The 13,489-nt window shown below is 34.7% G+C and overlaps 1 protein-coding gene across 4 annotated transcripts in view; it reads right to left on the bottom strand.

Annotated features, from left to right (window-relative positions):
* LOC105217189 (ABC transporter G family member 20) overlaps positions 1-13,489 on the bottom strand; it is a 148,146-nt gene that overhangs the window by 47,990 nt on the left and 86,667 nt on the right. The window lies entirely within an intron of this gene.

Below are 13,489 nucleotides of genomic sequence, written 5' to 3'. Positions count from 1 at the left end.
AGAATGGACCGTTAAAACACAAAAAGAAAAGACCGTTAAAATCAGTATTGAAATCCAATGCAAAATCACCATAACTATGGAACTTTGAAGTTGACAATAATCGGTGGAACGATTCCTGAGAAATTTGAGATTATGATTCGGCGCCATAGTTGTGGAACCTTAGTGCACAATACCGGCAGAACGACGAATGATAAACGGAAAGCTTTATAAATACATAATCCAAAGGCAAGGTTCCGGTACTCCTGTAAATTTCCATAGACTTCTGATAATAGTACGAGCGCTACACTTATGTATAATTTACAGAGAGGTTAGAGAATAGAGCTTTCTAACACTACATTGTAATGATGAAATCTAGGGGAGCTCAGCTCCACATATGAGACTGTGACATGAAGACCAGTATTTTTTGAACAAGATCGCAAATCTCTTGTGAAGAAAATCCATAGCAGAGCGAACAATGTCACAGTACGATAGTAAAGCCTACATTAAAATAGTATTATTGCATGCGGTCATTCCTTACTTTCTTGCTGCAAGCGTTTAATACACAATCCCAACCGTATCTAACACACCTTACGTATTGTTGTTACTTTTATTTGCTTTGCTTTGAGTCTGCCGTAATGCAGTTAACTCACCAACAAGCGCATTGCCAACGGAAATAATGTAATCGCGCAGTTGGTCAGTCTTTCGGTAGACACAGTAAACTGTCTGTATGTCTGCCTGCTACGCATTTGCTTTGGGATTTTGGAACTGTCTGAGGCGTCGTTTTTTAAGCCGCTAATTTACTTCTACTCTTACGTACATAATCACTTAACATAACAATATAAGGCAGTATGCTACGTTTGTATACATTTTTGTGGTTATGTTAATGTGGATTGACTAATCGCTCGGAAAACTCATGTTACTTAATTGTTTGTGTTATATGAAATGACCAATTTGTATACTCATTATGTACTCTTACGTAAACATATGCGCCATATGCTAAATTTGAAGCATTCGAAGAGTTAGTATTTTATTATTTTTTCATTTTGGGCCGAACATGAATCAATCTTGCTTATGCGCCCTTACAGTGTTATGCTTGCTGAGCCCAACTTTGTTTTTCAATTAAACTCACTAAATGAATTCTCAGTAGTCACTCCAAGAGACCTATTTCAACAGTTAATACCGTCGATTTGACTGAATCTCAACCAGTGTATGCATCAAGTCTGTGGTCCAACTATTGTCAAAATGCTAAAGCTGAGGGACTCTTTTAAAAGATCTTACATTCATAACCCACAGTGCAAAACTCAAATATTAAGGTACTTGCAGCATGGACGCCGAAACCCGAACTGAGCATAATGCTCAAGCGTAACCTGCGAATCAGTTACTTTTTGAGACTTTACCAAGAATGATTATGCTCTTTCTTCAATTTGAGGGCTTTTAAAATGGAAAACTTACTTATTTTAATAAAATTTCTAATCTAAAGTGCAGATAGAATGAAGATGTTCTAATATATTTGAAATGAAGGAGCTGGTCTGCTATACAATTACTAAGCTTGTCAATAAATTTCTTTAAAGACCCAATAAAAAATAGATCCCTCACGGCGATCCTAAGCTTGGTTCCAAATAACTTGTAGAAACTCCGTTTTGTGAGATTTGAGAATATTATTGGATGAGTTGTATATACTGTATAAAAATCTATAAATTTATACTCGAATATATGCATATATTATATAACTCAACAAGTAAGAAAAGGCTAAGTTCGGGTGCAACCGAACATTTTATACTCTCGTAATTTATTGCTATATTTTACTTAAGATAACACACAATCGGCATAGTGTCCAATAGAAAAACGAAAATCATCATACATAGTATATAGGCTGAGGTCATTCCAGAACCGATTTCACTCATTTTTATCACCAACATACATTATATCTAAGATTATATGCTAATTTGGCTAAGATATTTCACATATTACTCGATTTATAAGCTATTGAGCCCTACGGATTTATTGAAAGTCCGATAATTAGCTATGTGAGAGCTAGAGGAAGTTATGACTTAATTTTAACCATTTCTGGTACAGAGACACACTATTAGAAGAAAAAGATTTCCTCTGAATTAAATTGAGCTATCTGAGAGATTCACCAATATTTTCGGTGAAAAATTACCCCAAGGCACTGAGTTCTTCATATGCGATATCCGGGGCATTGAAAAGTTATAGTCCGATTTCGACAATTTTTTCACAAGTGATGCCACAGATCATGTACAGTATTTGTGTAAAGTTGTATTTCGCTATCTTCATTGGTTCCTTATGTATATATTAAAAAAGTGAAGGAATAAGATGGAATTCAAAATTGAGTTATATGGGAAGTTGTTGTGGTTGTGAACTGATTTCATCCATTTTCCACACCGTGTCATCACGGTGTCAAGAAAATATTATATGTATACCGAATTTCATTGAAATCTGTCGATCCTGAGATATGGTTTTTGACCCATAAGTGGCCGACCCACGCCCATTTTCCATTTTGTAAAAAAATCTGAGTGCAGCTTCTTTCTGCTATTTCTTCTGTAAAAATTAGCGTTTCTCACGTTTTTCGTTAGTGAGTTAACTCACTTTTATTAACTTTCCACCTAAGCTTTGTATGGGAGCTGGGCGTGGTTATTATCCGATTTCAACTATTTCATGGTGTATGGTGGGGTACGTAAGGAAACAGAAAGTTTGGTTTATATATGTAGCTCTTTTGGTTTGCGATTTGTATACAAAATTAAAGATGATCCTTCGATCTCTAAATGGTCAGGCTGTTGAAAAATTATGGGTTTTGTACCCAGGCTCACTGAGTCAAATTATTTTTTCACAGACATTTAGTATATACACCCTGACATTCTATATTCGACGTAAAATTTTAGACCTTAACAAATTTACGTTTATATTTGCACATTCTGGATTGCAAAGAAAAGGAAATTCGCCATTTTGTGCAAAACTTGCTAGCCTCTGTACCGACAGGTGTCTAATTATACTTAAATGAGTATTCATTCTTAGCACACCTATACACACCGAGAAGCATCCTTTTTGCGAATTCTGTTGCCTAATTAATCTTTTGTTTTTGACACGTGCAACACGATATTGCTTTTGAGGTGAAAATGAAAAACTTTTCAACTTATACTTAAGCGAAATGCACAACAAAAATCACTGGACCATAAATTTGGTAAACGCACCCGGTCGTACAAAGCGCTATATTCAGGCGCTGCGTGGATGCAACATTATGCTGTAACAACTGCTCGTACTTTATAAGCACCTAAAAACAACAACAACAGAAACAAGTAGCGTTGCCAACCACAAACTTGTGCGAATGTAAGCTTGTCTTGTCTATATGTTAAAGCACCAAGTGCTGAGTGGTTGAGAGAGAGAAAGAGGCAGAGGTGTAAGCGCGCTGGTGAAGTGTTGCAATAGTGGCTCAGGACGTGCGGCATGTGGCGTGAACGCCACAGAGTAGGAAGCAGCAAAGTGAGGCTTAACAACAGCTGTGAGCAACAGCAGCAACAGTTGCGGTGCTGCAGAGCTTAGTGCGCATTGGCGCAAGACATGCCAAGCAGTCAAAAGACTTGACCATGAAATACCTGTAAATACCTGTTTGCAACAATTTGCAATTGCGGTAACTTATGCGAGCTACAAAGGCTTTACATTCGAGGTGGAGCTATCTCATGCTTGCTTGGCGGTAATAAGTAAGAGAAGCACACACACACAAGCATACTTTAAGTATGTGTGGAAGCGCTAAGTGTGGTACAGGCTCTCTATTTATTGAAAGGTTATCTCGAACTCTAGACGATGTACATACCTAAGGTCACCCAAAAGTTCGGTAGACGGGAACTAGCAGACTGTATGGATCGATCCTTACCATTTTCGAATACTGGGATATGAAATTTCTCCATTGTTATTGTTATGTAAATTTTAAGCCTCTACATGAGGGGTTACTATCATCCCTTCTGGAAAATTTGACATTTCTTACATAAATAGTTATTTAATCATTTAATGTACTCTCAGCAATTTCGAAAATATCTTTTTCATATTGGGTGATCCAAGTAATTGTACTTTTTGAGAGATCACAGATCAGAAAGACTTATTCCTGAAAAACGTTTACAAATTGTTCAACTTTATTGCTACTGAGCGTACTATTCGCAACACCATCAGCCATCTTAAGACCCAGATGAAAATATAGCAGCAGTCGCTGAGAGTGTACACGAAGATCGTGGAGAGGCGGCTCGGCGCCGTTCGTAGCTATTCGAACTAACGTATGGAATTTTACTTCGAAATCTTCAATTGAAAGGGTATACAATACAACTTGTGCAAGTACTGGGGCCGCTCGTCCTTCCGAAGCGACATCGCTTCGTTCTATGGGTTCTTGAAAAGTTCCAAGAAGATCCAACGATTTCAAACCAAATTCTGTTCAGCGATGAGGCTCATTTCCGGCTCAATGGGTATATAAGTAATTGAGGCGAAGAGCACTGAAGAGAAGCAACATATCCTAAAAAAAAAATGCGGTTTGGCGTGGCGTTGTGGACCGGTGGAATCATCGGTCCATATTTCTTCAAAATAATGTTGGTGATGACGTTAACGTTAGCGACCGTTATCGTGCCATGAAAACCGAATATTTGATATCTGAAATTGAAGCTCATGTTCTCGGCGACATTTGGTTTCAACAAGACGGAGCCACTTCGTTCACATCGCATAAATCAATGGATTTATTGAGAGAATTTGAATTTTCAGTGTTTTTTTAAGTAGGGAATCTCGAAATGGATCACCCTTTGCATACAAAATCAGTCTAACTGTATTACAAAATAATTGAGTGAGAGTAACATACTCATACGGGCTGAACGCCAGGCTCAAGAGAGTAAGGGGTTGAACACTTGATTGCGACACTGAGCGAGAGTGAGAGTACAAGTGAGTGAGGGGGTGTATAACTACTTGAAAAATTAGTGTGTGAATGAGTGTTTAAGCATATATTTGGCTTGGACGCATATTTAATTGACCAATTGACCGGTTGACCCTTTGAGTGCTTGACAACAGCACTCACACATTTACAGGTTAATTGTAACATTTCAATGTATTTATATCATCAGCAATGCAACTCTGTACACTTTGGGCTTTCATTGTCATTTAGATTATTTCAATCTCTCTATTCAATCAATCATATTCCGATAATCAGTAGCCATTAGTTGTCGATTATATTTAACTCAGTTGCTCATTTAGTTGTAGAATGTACTTTGTTGCCTTTTGTTTGCTGTTAAATTGACGTTGACGTGTAAACAATTACAATGCAAACGGAGAATTTTGCATTTAATTAGTGTTATTATATACGAGTATATGGAAAATTCTGTAGAAATCAAGATACGAAAATAAATATTAGTGATGTACTATGTAAATAATACTAGATTATCATGAAAATTATTCAAACTATTGCTGAAGACGAAATTTTGTTTACGTAATGTGGACATTGGGATGGTTAGACCTCGAGCATAAAGCAAAAGTACTATGAGCAAATACAGAATGTATTGCTGAGCTTTTGAATATTTCTATTTTAATGAATTATATAAAAGTATCGGTGTCTGGCGTTTAAAGTTGAAGTTTTAGTTGAAGTTGGAGTTGAATTTGAAGTTGTAGTTTATGTTGAAGTTGTAGTTTAAGTTGAATTTGAAGTTGAAGTTGAACTCAGTCAAGTTGAAGTCAATATTTTTTACTATTCTAATTTAATTGCTTTTAAATACTACATTCCGTTGAAAAAGGTTTTGTTTTCATCATTGACGCTTTCTATTTCACGGTGTCTAAGGAACATACAGGATTGACAATTATTAGCAATAAATAATGTCTCTCAAATCGCATTTGCGGGTCTCAAGTTCCATTAATGCCTCGATATTCATTTCAAATTATTATCAAATGCATTTTGATTACAAATTATTTCCTAGAATTTCAAATTAAGAATCATTAATATTTCATTACACTCTCGTAACATTTTGAATACGCTTGTTAGTTTTTACTAAAGTACATTTCTGGTGTTATTAATGAAACAGCAATTTGAATATAATGAATTAATCCGCTTCTAATTACTCCCGTTAGCTGTCTAATGAGCACTTTATACCGCAAAGTCGCCAAGAGTGTAGCGTATTAGAGTGCTGTAATTAAAACGGGCTATTATTCATTACCAGTTTAGAGTACGTTAATAAGTAACGTGAAGACTTAAACGACCGTTGACTGAGTTAAGTCATTCAACAAGTAATTTTTATTGTAAATAAATGTTTTTTTAATTACACACTGCACTTCGACTCACTGCTTTAGACTGTCTGTGTGTAGAGACGTAATTTAGCCGCAGCTGATACCTGCTTTATAGCTTTAGTGTGTAATTATTGTTAACCACCATGAATATTACTTACTGGTGTCTGGTTTATGAGGTAGCAGAACGAAGTGATTAGATGCGAGGTCGGGCAAGGTGAGCGCATTTAATGTCTAGTCGCAAAGCATTTGTAAAGTAAGCTCAAGTTCAGGGTGCAACGAGGTGAATAAAAAATGCAAACAGAGAAAAACTTACTTTATGGTGAACAAATGAAACGGATTAAGTGTGGAGCGTTGGAGGTGAGATATAAGAGGAAAATTAAAACAAAACAAAAAACACTTAACTGTTATTGAGTGTAATGTAAAGTGTTGACCAGATTTACAAAATAGTATTTTAGAAATGTTGTGGAAGCTATATTTTGTGTTATATTATGAGCTTATATTGCCTCTTCAGTATGGCATTGCGTTACATAGCGCATCGCCAAGCTAGTATACAAGAATTAATTATAAGTGAAATACATATATTCAAAATCTGTGGAATTCATTTTAGTTATGCTTTCCATTAACTATGCGTCTTAAATTATGCAAAAACATTATAAAACACTTTAAATTTTAGCTTCATTACATATGCTATGAGATTTAGTTACAATTTGGATTTTGTGGATCGCATTACAATTTTGTGAAACCTAAGTTTTAAGCTTAATGTTTCCTTTAAAACGATTTAGAAGTGGTAGTATTAGGTTGAATTAGGTGCCCTGCGACATTTAGTAACAATTTGGATTGAGTGGAACGCATTTAAATTTTGTGGAACTTAAGGTTTGAGCTTAATTTATATTTTATACTGCATTGTATATTTGTAAATCTGTATTTTTTGGCTTTAAAACCATAAACAATAATTAAACAAAACTTCCTTTAATGAACTGAAACTAATTAAAAACTTTACATTAAATTACTTTTCCTCCAGCTCCATACTTTACAATTTTTTTGATAGAACAACTTGAAAATTGTAGGATGAATTAAAATACATTTGACTCGACCGCAAACGGAAATTAAAGAAAAGTAAAAGAAGTAGAAATAAAATTAATAGTAAAAGAACACAACAAACTATGACTGCGTTAAATATATTTCGAGAAATTCCCCAGTCATCGCAAATTCAACTCTTTATTTAAGAAAACAAACTTTGGCAATCTTAATAAAGGTGCTATATGCAAAGGTACCAAACAAAATAAATATGAAACTACGAAGAAAAAACTGAAAAAAAGAAATAAAAAGTACAGTAAAATGAAAAAGAAGGAAGCCGAGAACTAAAACTATGCAGCATCAAACACAGAAGTTTTCCCTCGGCGGTAGTTTCTTGATGGCTTGGCCGATTGAAATAATGAAATAAAATACGAAACGAGAGCATCAAACTTTTCGGTGTGTGAAAATTGCCAACTAAGGAGTGAAAAGGCCAAATGCAAGTGGGAATGCGCTAAGGGAAAAGTGCTTTATATTGAATGGGAGTTATTGCGCACTTTGAGTGCTTTAAATTGCAAAACATTAAATTAAATTCGATTAAAAGATATGAGTTGGAGTTGATGGTTATAAGGCAATAAGGGGACCTTAAGTTGAAATGTGCGAAATATTGCTCGCGAGAACTCGAGAATGTCGCAATTTTTTTAATCACACAATTATTGCCCACAATTAGTCACAAAATTCCTTATGTATAGTTTTATCCAAGTCAAGCATCAAATCTAGTTGTAGAAAGTTTTTCAAATTACAGCTTAGAAGTGATACAGAAATTTGTGGAACTTGAGCTTTATTTTAAAAGCAGGTGTTTAATTATTATACAGCGGTACGTGTGAGAATTTGAAAATTTTTTAAAGTTGTCCACATCATCAAAAAGTAATTACTTGACGTTAAAAGAAATTTTGAGAAGAATTATAAGAAATTTGGAGAAACATTTTAGAAATGCTTTGGAAGCTAAGTTTTGTTTTACATTAGGAGCTTATATTGTCTTTTCAATATGAAAGGAATTTTATTGGGTCACATGACATATTGCTAAGCAAGTAAAAAGGAATACATTTTAAGTGAATGTATCAAAAATTCTTGTAACTCATATTTTATTATACTTTCCATTATGTATGCTGCTTAAAATATGGAAAAATATTTTAAAACGATTTAATATGGGATTCATTACATGCTCTACAGCATTTGGTTACAATTTGGATTCAGTGGAACGCGCTATAATTTTGTGGAACTTAAGTTTTGAAGTTAATTTATATTATCAAACGATTTAGTATGCTTTGGGACGCATTAAAATGTTGTGGAACTTAAGTTTTGAGGTTAATTTATCTATTAAAACGTTTGTTACACGCGCTGCGACATTTATGTACAATTTGGATTCTTTGGAACGCATTTAATATTTGTGGAATTTAAGTTTCGAAGTTAATTTTTCTCTTACAATGATTAAATAGAAGATTTAATATACGCGCTACAACATTTAGTTACACTTTGGATTCGGTGGAACACATTAATAATTTATGGAACTTCACTTTTGGGGTTAATGTATCGTTTGGGTCGGTATTTTAGGCCTTAAACCCGTATAAAAAATTGATTTATGAATTTAAAAATTCGCTTTAAGTGTGATATTTTTAAAAATATATATTTTTACCGTTACACACACCAATTTAACGGTTTAACTTATTTTCGTGCACACAAGCACATTGGCAACGAACACACGCATGACTCATTTCAACACCTACATAATTTGTAATTTTCAATTTATTTTCGAGTTCAATCAATTTGCTAAGAACATCCTTATCGGCGTAATGGCATTTGTGCCATGGAATATACAATACTTCAAAAGCGCCAAAACTGCAGAGCAGCTCATTAATATGTATTTATAGTTTCAAGTTCCTGTGCCCATGAAACCACAATTCCAATTTTGTGTGTCGTGTTCTCCCCCAAGCAAATAGCAACAATTCATCGAAAAACGTGTTTTCTGGTCGAACAATGCCGGTACGAGTGTGTGTATGTGTTCGTGCTCAATGTCCTTCACATCGCACACATGTTGGTCCATAGCTCGGCCTATCCACATCCTATGTGAATGTGGCGCTGTCCTTGACCATTATACGCAGTCAACTCGTCCTTTCACATGCCTTCGCTCATTATCAACAACAACTCAGTGAGCGTTGGCGTTGATGCTGATGCTGAAGCAGATGATGTTTGCTCGCATGTTGCTGTTTGTTGTAGTTGTTGTTGTTGTGCTTGTTTTTATTATTGCGATTACATTATGTAGCATTGTGAATTATGTGTATTGACCACACGATTTGTGGTCGCCAAAGCCAATGCGACCACATACGCGTGTGTCATTTGTTGTCGGTGTCGGTGTTGGTGTTGTTATTGCTGTTGTTATGCTATAAAAAATTGAAAGTTGCACATTCAACATTTTCGCAATATTTTATTTTTATTTACTCGCATTTTATTCGTGTGGCACATTTTCGGCTCACACATGTCCGCCGCCGTTGAGTTGTAGTCTGTTTATTCATCTATGTGTGTGTGTATGTGTGTGGTGTGTCTAGTGAGTGTAGTGTAACTCTTATGGGACATAGGACGAATTAAAGTTCGTGTTTTATGTATTTCAATAACCTTTGCGTTTTGTGTTGTACGTGTTTTTATTATTGTTTTTGCTTGTCATCGCACTTTTCGGGAACAACTTTCGAATTATTCATGGCTAAGCAGTCGGTCGCTCACAATCGCACACAAACAGGCATATCTGCTGTCACTGCTTTATATTTATGAGTTTTGAGTTCAGTTTGAGCGATAAGCTATTGTTATGGCATGCCTACATGCCCACTAAGAAATTTGTACTGGTGTGGTATACTTCACTATTGTAGGCTTACATATGAATTTCATTGGTATAGAGCGCTCTATTGCTGTTAAAAATAAGCTACAAATAAATAAGAAAATATTTGCTATTAACTATTTTCAACACACTGTGGTGAAATATTTCAGCCAAGTGACTATATTCATCACACTTTTATTTTTTTTTTTTTCATTATTCTCCACAACTATTTACTTATTGCAAGACCAACGCAATTTTTATTTGGTTTTCAACTAAAGTTGGTATAATTTGTCATATTCACCACACCTATATTTTCTAAATTCATAACATCATTAGGAGACTATAATCATATACTCTTCCCAAGATTAAGTGAAATTTTAAGTTCTAATGAACATTTTCTCCTTATTTCTTATATTTTTGTAACAAAATTAATTTTTTTTTCTTGAAGCCATTTAGGTATTCAGTGAGTACTGATGAAATTTTACACCTTATTTGTAAAATTCACCACATTAGAGGAACATATAGTATTATAATATTTTCTCGTTTCTCGAATGATAGATATATCCATCATAATTGCGATATTCCCCTCATCACTATAGTGGTACCAATACTGGTATTACGAATCTGAAATATTCATCAAGTGTTACAATATAAAAGCACCCTATTTTTGTAAAAGAATTCAGAGAAGGCTGAAAATAAATATGCTTCTTCTTTAGCAACTAGGTAATATGAATGATTTCCAATTAGATCCAGCTCTTGGGATGACATATGACTTCATAACAAGAATACATCACTTGTTTCTCAAACTATTCCCCAGTTCCAACCTAACTATATCGTCTGCATTTCCTACTGGGCCTGCGTTTCTGTAACTACATAAACCGTAACGCACATCTTCATATCAGTTGCCATGTGTTACTCTTGACGGGTTTCAAGTGTCAATAGATGTTTTAGAACAGCAAAGCTTTTACATATTTATGAGCTGATGAAGTGCTCCATATAGCAGAGGAAATAAATATAAATCTACGTCTATGGGTCTCTGTTAGTTTGAGTGCACATAAAACTTTAATCTTGTCGAGAATGAAAAGCGCAGCGCTTACGTCTGCGAAAAAGAAATAAAATCAAAGAAATGTCTATCGGAAAGCGTATCTTAAACAGCGCCATCAGTCAGTAGATGGAAAAATATAGACAGTTACGACAGTGGAATAGGAGAGAGAAGTAAGTGGAAAAAGATAGTGGAGTTAGCGCCATAGAGTTCTTATATGTTGCACCTCTTTTCTGGAATTTTCTTTCTGCTGTGCTTTCTCGGTTTCAAACGATACCGCAAATATACAAGTATGCTATGAAAGCTCTAGGAACAAATATGTCAGAGAGAATGAGATTGGTGCGATATACAAATAGGTCTTATCATATTCATTAGACTTATAAAATATGGCTTTCTGCAGAAAATGTCTTGAAATAATTATATCAGACTGTAACAAGTAAGGAAAGGCTAAGTTCGGGTGCAACCGAACATTTTATACTCTCGCAATTTATTGATATCATTTTATTAACCCTTCTGCTATGTTTGGGTCAATTTGACCCAATTTTCAGTAAAACTCGTCGAAATTCGCGTGTTAGTCTAGTCGTATTGTATTGATTCTTCTTCTATTTGTTAACTGCAGTAAAAGAAATAGATAAATATGAAAATTAAAATAATATCTGTTTTTTTTATGTTGCTGGAGGTTGCCAAATGTAATTTCATTACACTTATTACGTTGTTGGGTCAATTTGACCCACCTAGTATTTTGAAACATTTTGCCGTTTATTATTACATCACTCAATCAAAAACGCCGACAAAGAAAGCTAGTTATCGGAAATTGAGTATTTTTAGCGCAACTCTATGCTCCGCTAGGAATGAATCCACCAAAAAACGTTTCTTCTGTCATCATACAAAAAATTCGAACAAATATTCAGCTGTTTGTAGTACGTGCCAAAAATTTGTTTGCAACGAACAAAGCAGCTTAGTTTGTGAAAATTGCCGTTAAAACATACATATCTCAACTATTTTCTACAATTAACATACACTTCACTTGATTCAAATAAAAAAATATGAACTCTTTCAATAAAATAGTGTTATTAGTGGAGTTTTTATAAGTGGGTCAAATTGACCCAAAACACTATATGTGTAATTTTTTCCTAACATAGCAGAAGGGTTAAGATAATACACAATTTGGCCCATATATTCGGCATAAAGTTCAGCAGAATATCGAAAATCATTAGATATAGTGTATAAGGCTGAACCGATTTCACTAATTTTCTCCACCAAGGTTCACTATATCCAAAACTATACGCTCACTTAATTTTGCTAAGATATTTCACATATTAAACGATATATGCGGAATAAAGGCCACCGTATTTTTGAAAAACCTATAATTAGTTATATGGGAGCTAGGGGAAGTTATGACCCGATTTCATTTTTGGAACTAAGACACATTATTAGATGAAAAAAAAAAATCCTCTGAACTACATTAAAATATTTGAGAAAAATCTAGGCACTGAGTTCTTCATGTCCGATATCCGGGGCCGTGAAAAGTTATAGGCCGATTTCGACAAATTTTCCACAAGCGAAGCCATATATACAGTATTTGTGCAAAATTTTTTTCCGTTATCTTCATTGGTTCCTTATGTATACATTATAGAGTGAAGGAATCAGATGAAATTCCAAATTTAGTAATATGGAAAGTAGTCATGGTTGTGAACCGATTTCGCCCATTTTCCATCCGTGTTATCAGGATGTCAAGAAAGTAATATGTACCGAATTTCATTGAAATCCGTCGAGTAGTTCCTGAGATATGGTTTTTGACCCTTAATTGGGCGACACCACGCCCATTTTCCATTTTTTTTTAATCTGAGTGCAGCTCTCCTCTGCCATTTCTTCTATAAAATTTAGTGTTTCTGACGTTTTTCGTTAGTGAGTTAACTCACTTTTAGTAATTTTAAACATAACCTTTGTATGGAAGGCGGGTGTGGTTATTATCCAATTATATCAACTTTATGGTGTGTAATGGGGTACGTAAAAGAAATGACGGCAGAAAGTTTAGTTGATATAACTTTATTGGTTTGCGTGGTATTCAAAAAAAAACTTATTTAGAGGCGGTTCCATGCTCACATTTCCAAAAATGTTTACATTCAGATATGCCCCTTACTAGGACGATCCTTTGTACCAACTTTTACTTTTATAACTTTATTTATGACTCAGTCATAACACTTTATGTGTTTTCGGTTTTCGCCATTTTGTGGGCGTTGCAATGTTTCGATTTCGCCCATTTTCAATACCAATCTCCACAAGGTCGAGGAACATGTATTTCAACTCCACGCGTCATCCTG

This window comes from Zeugodacus cucurbitae, chromosome 2, assembly GCF_028554725.1.
Source record: "Zeugodacus cucurbitae isolate PBARC_wt_2022May chromosome 2, idZeuCucr1.2, whole genome shotgun sequence".
NCBI classification, from domain to species: Eukaryota; Metazoa; Arthropoda; class Insecta; order Diptera; family Tephritidae; genus Zeugodacus; species Zeugodacus cucurbitae.
This window is presented reverse-complemented; position numbering and strand designations above follow the sequence as displayed.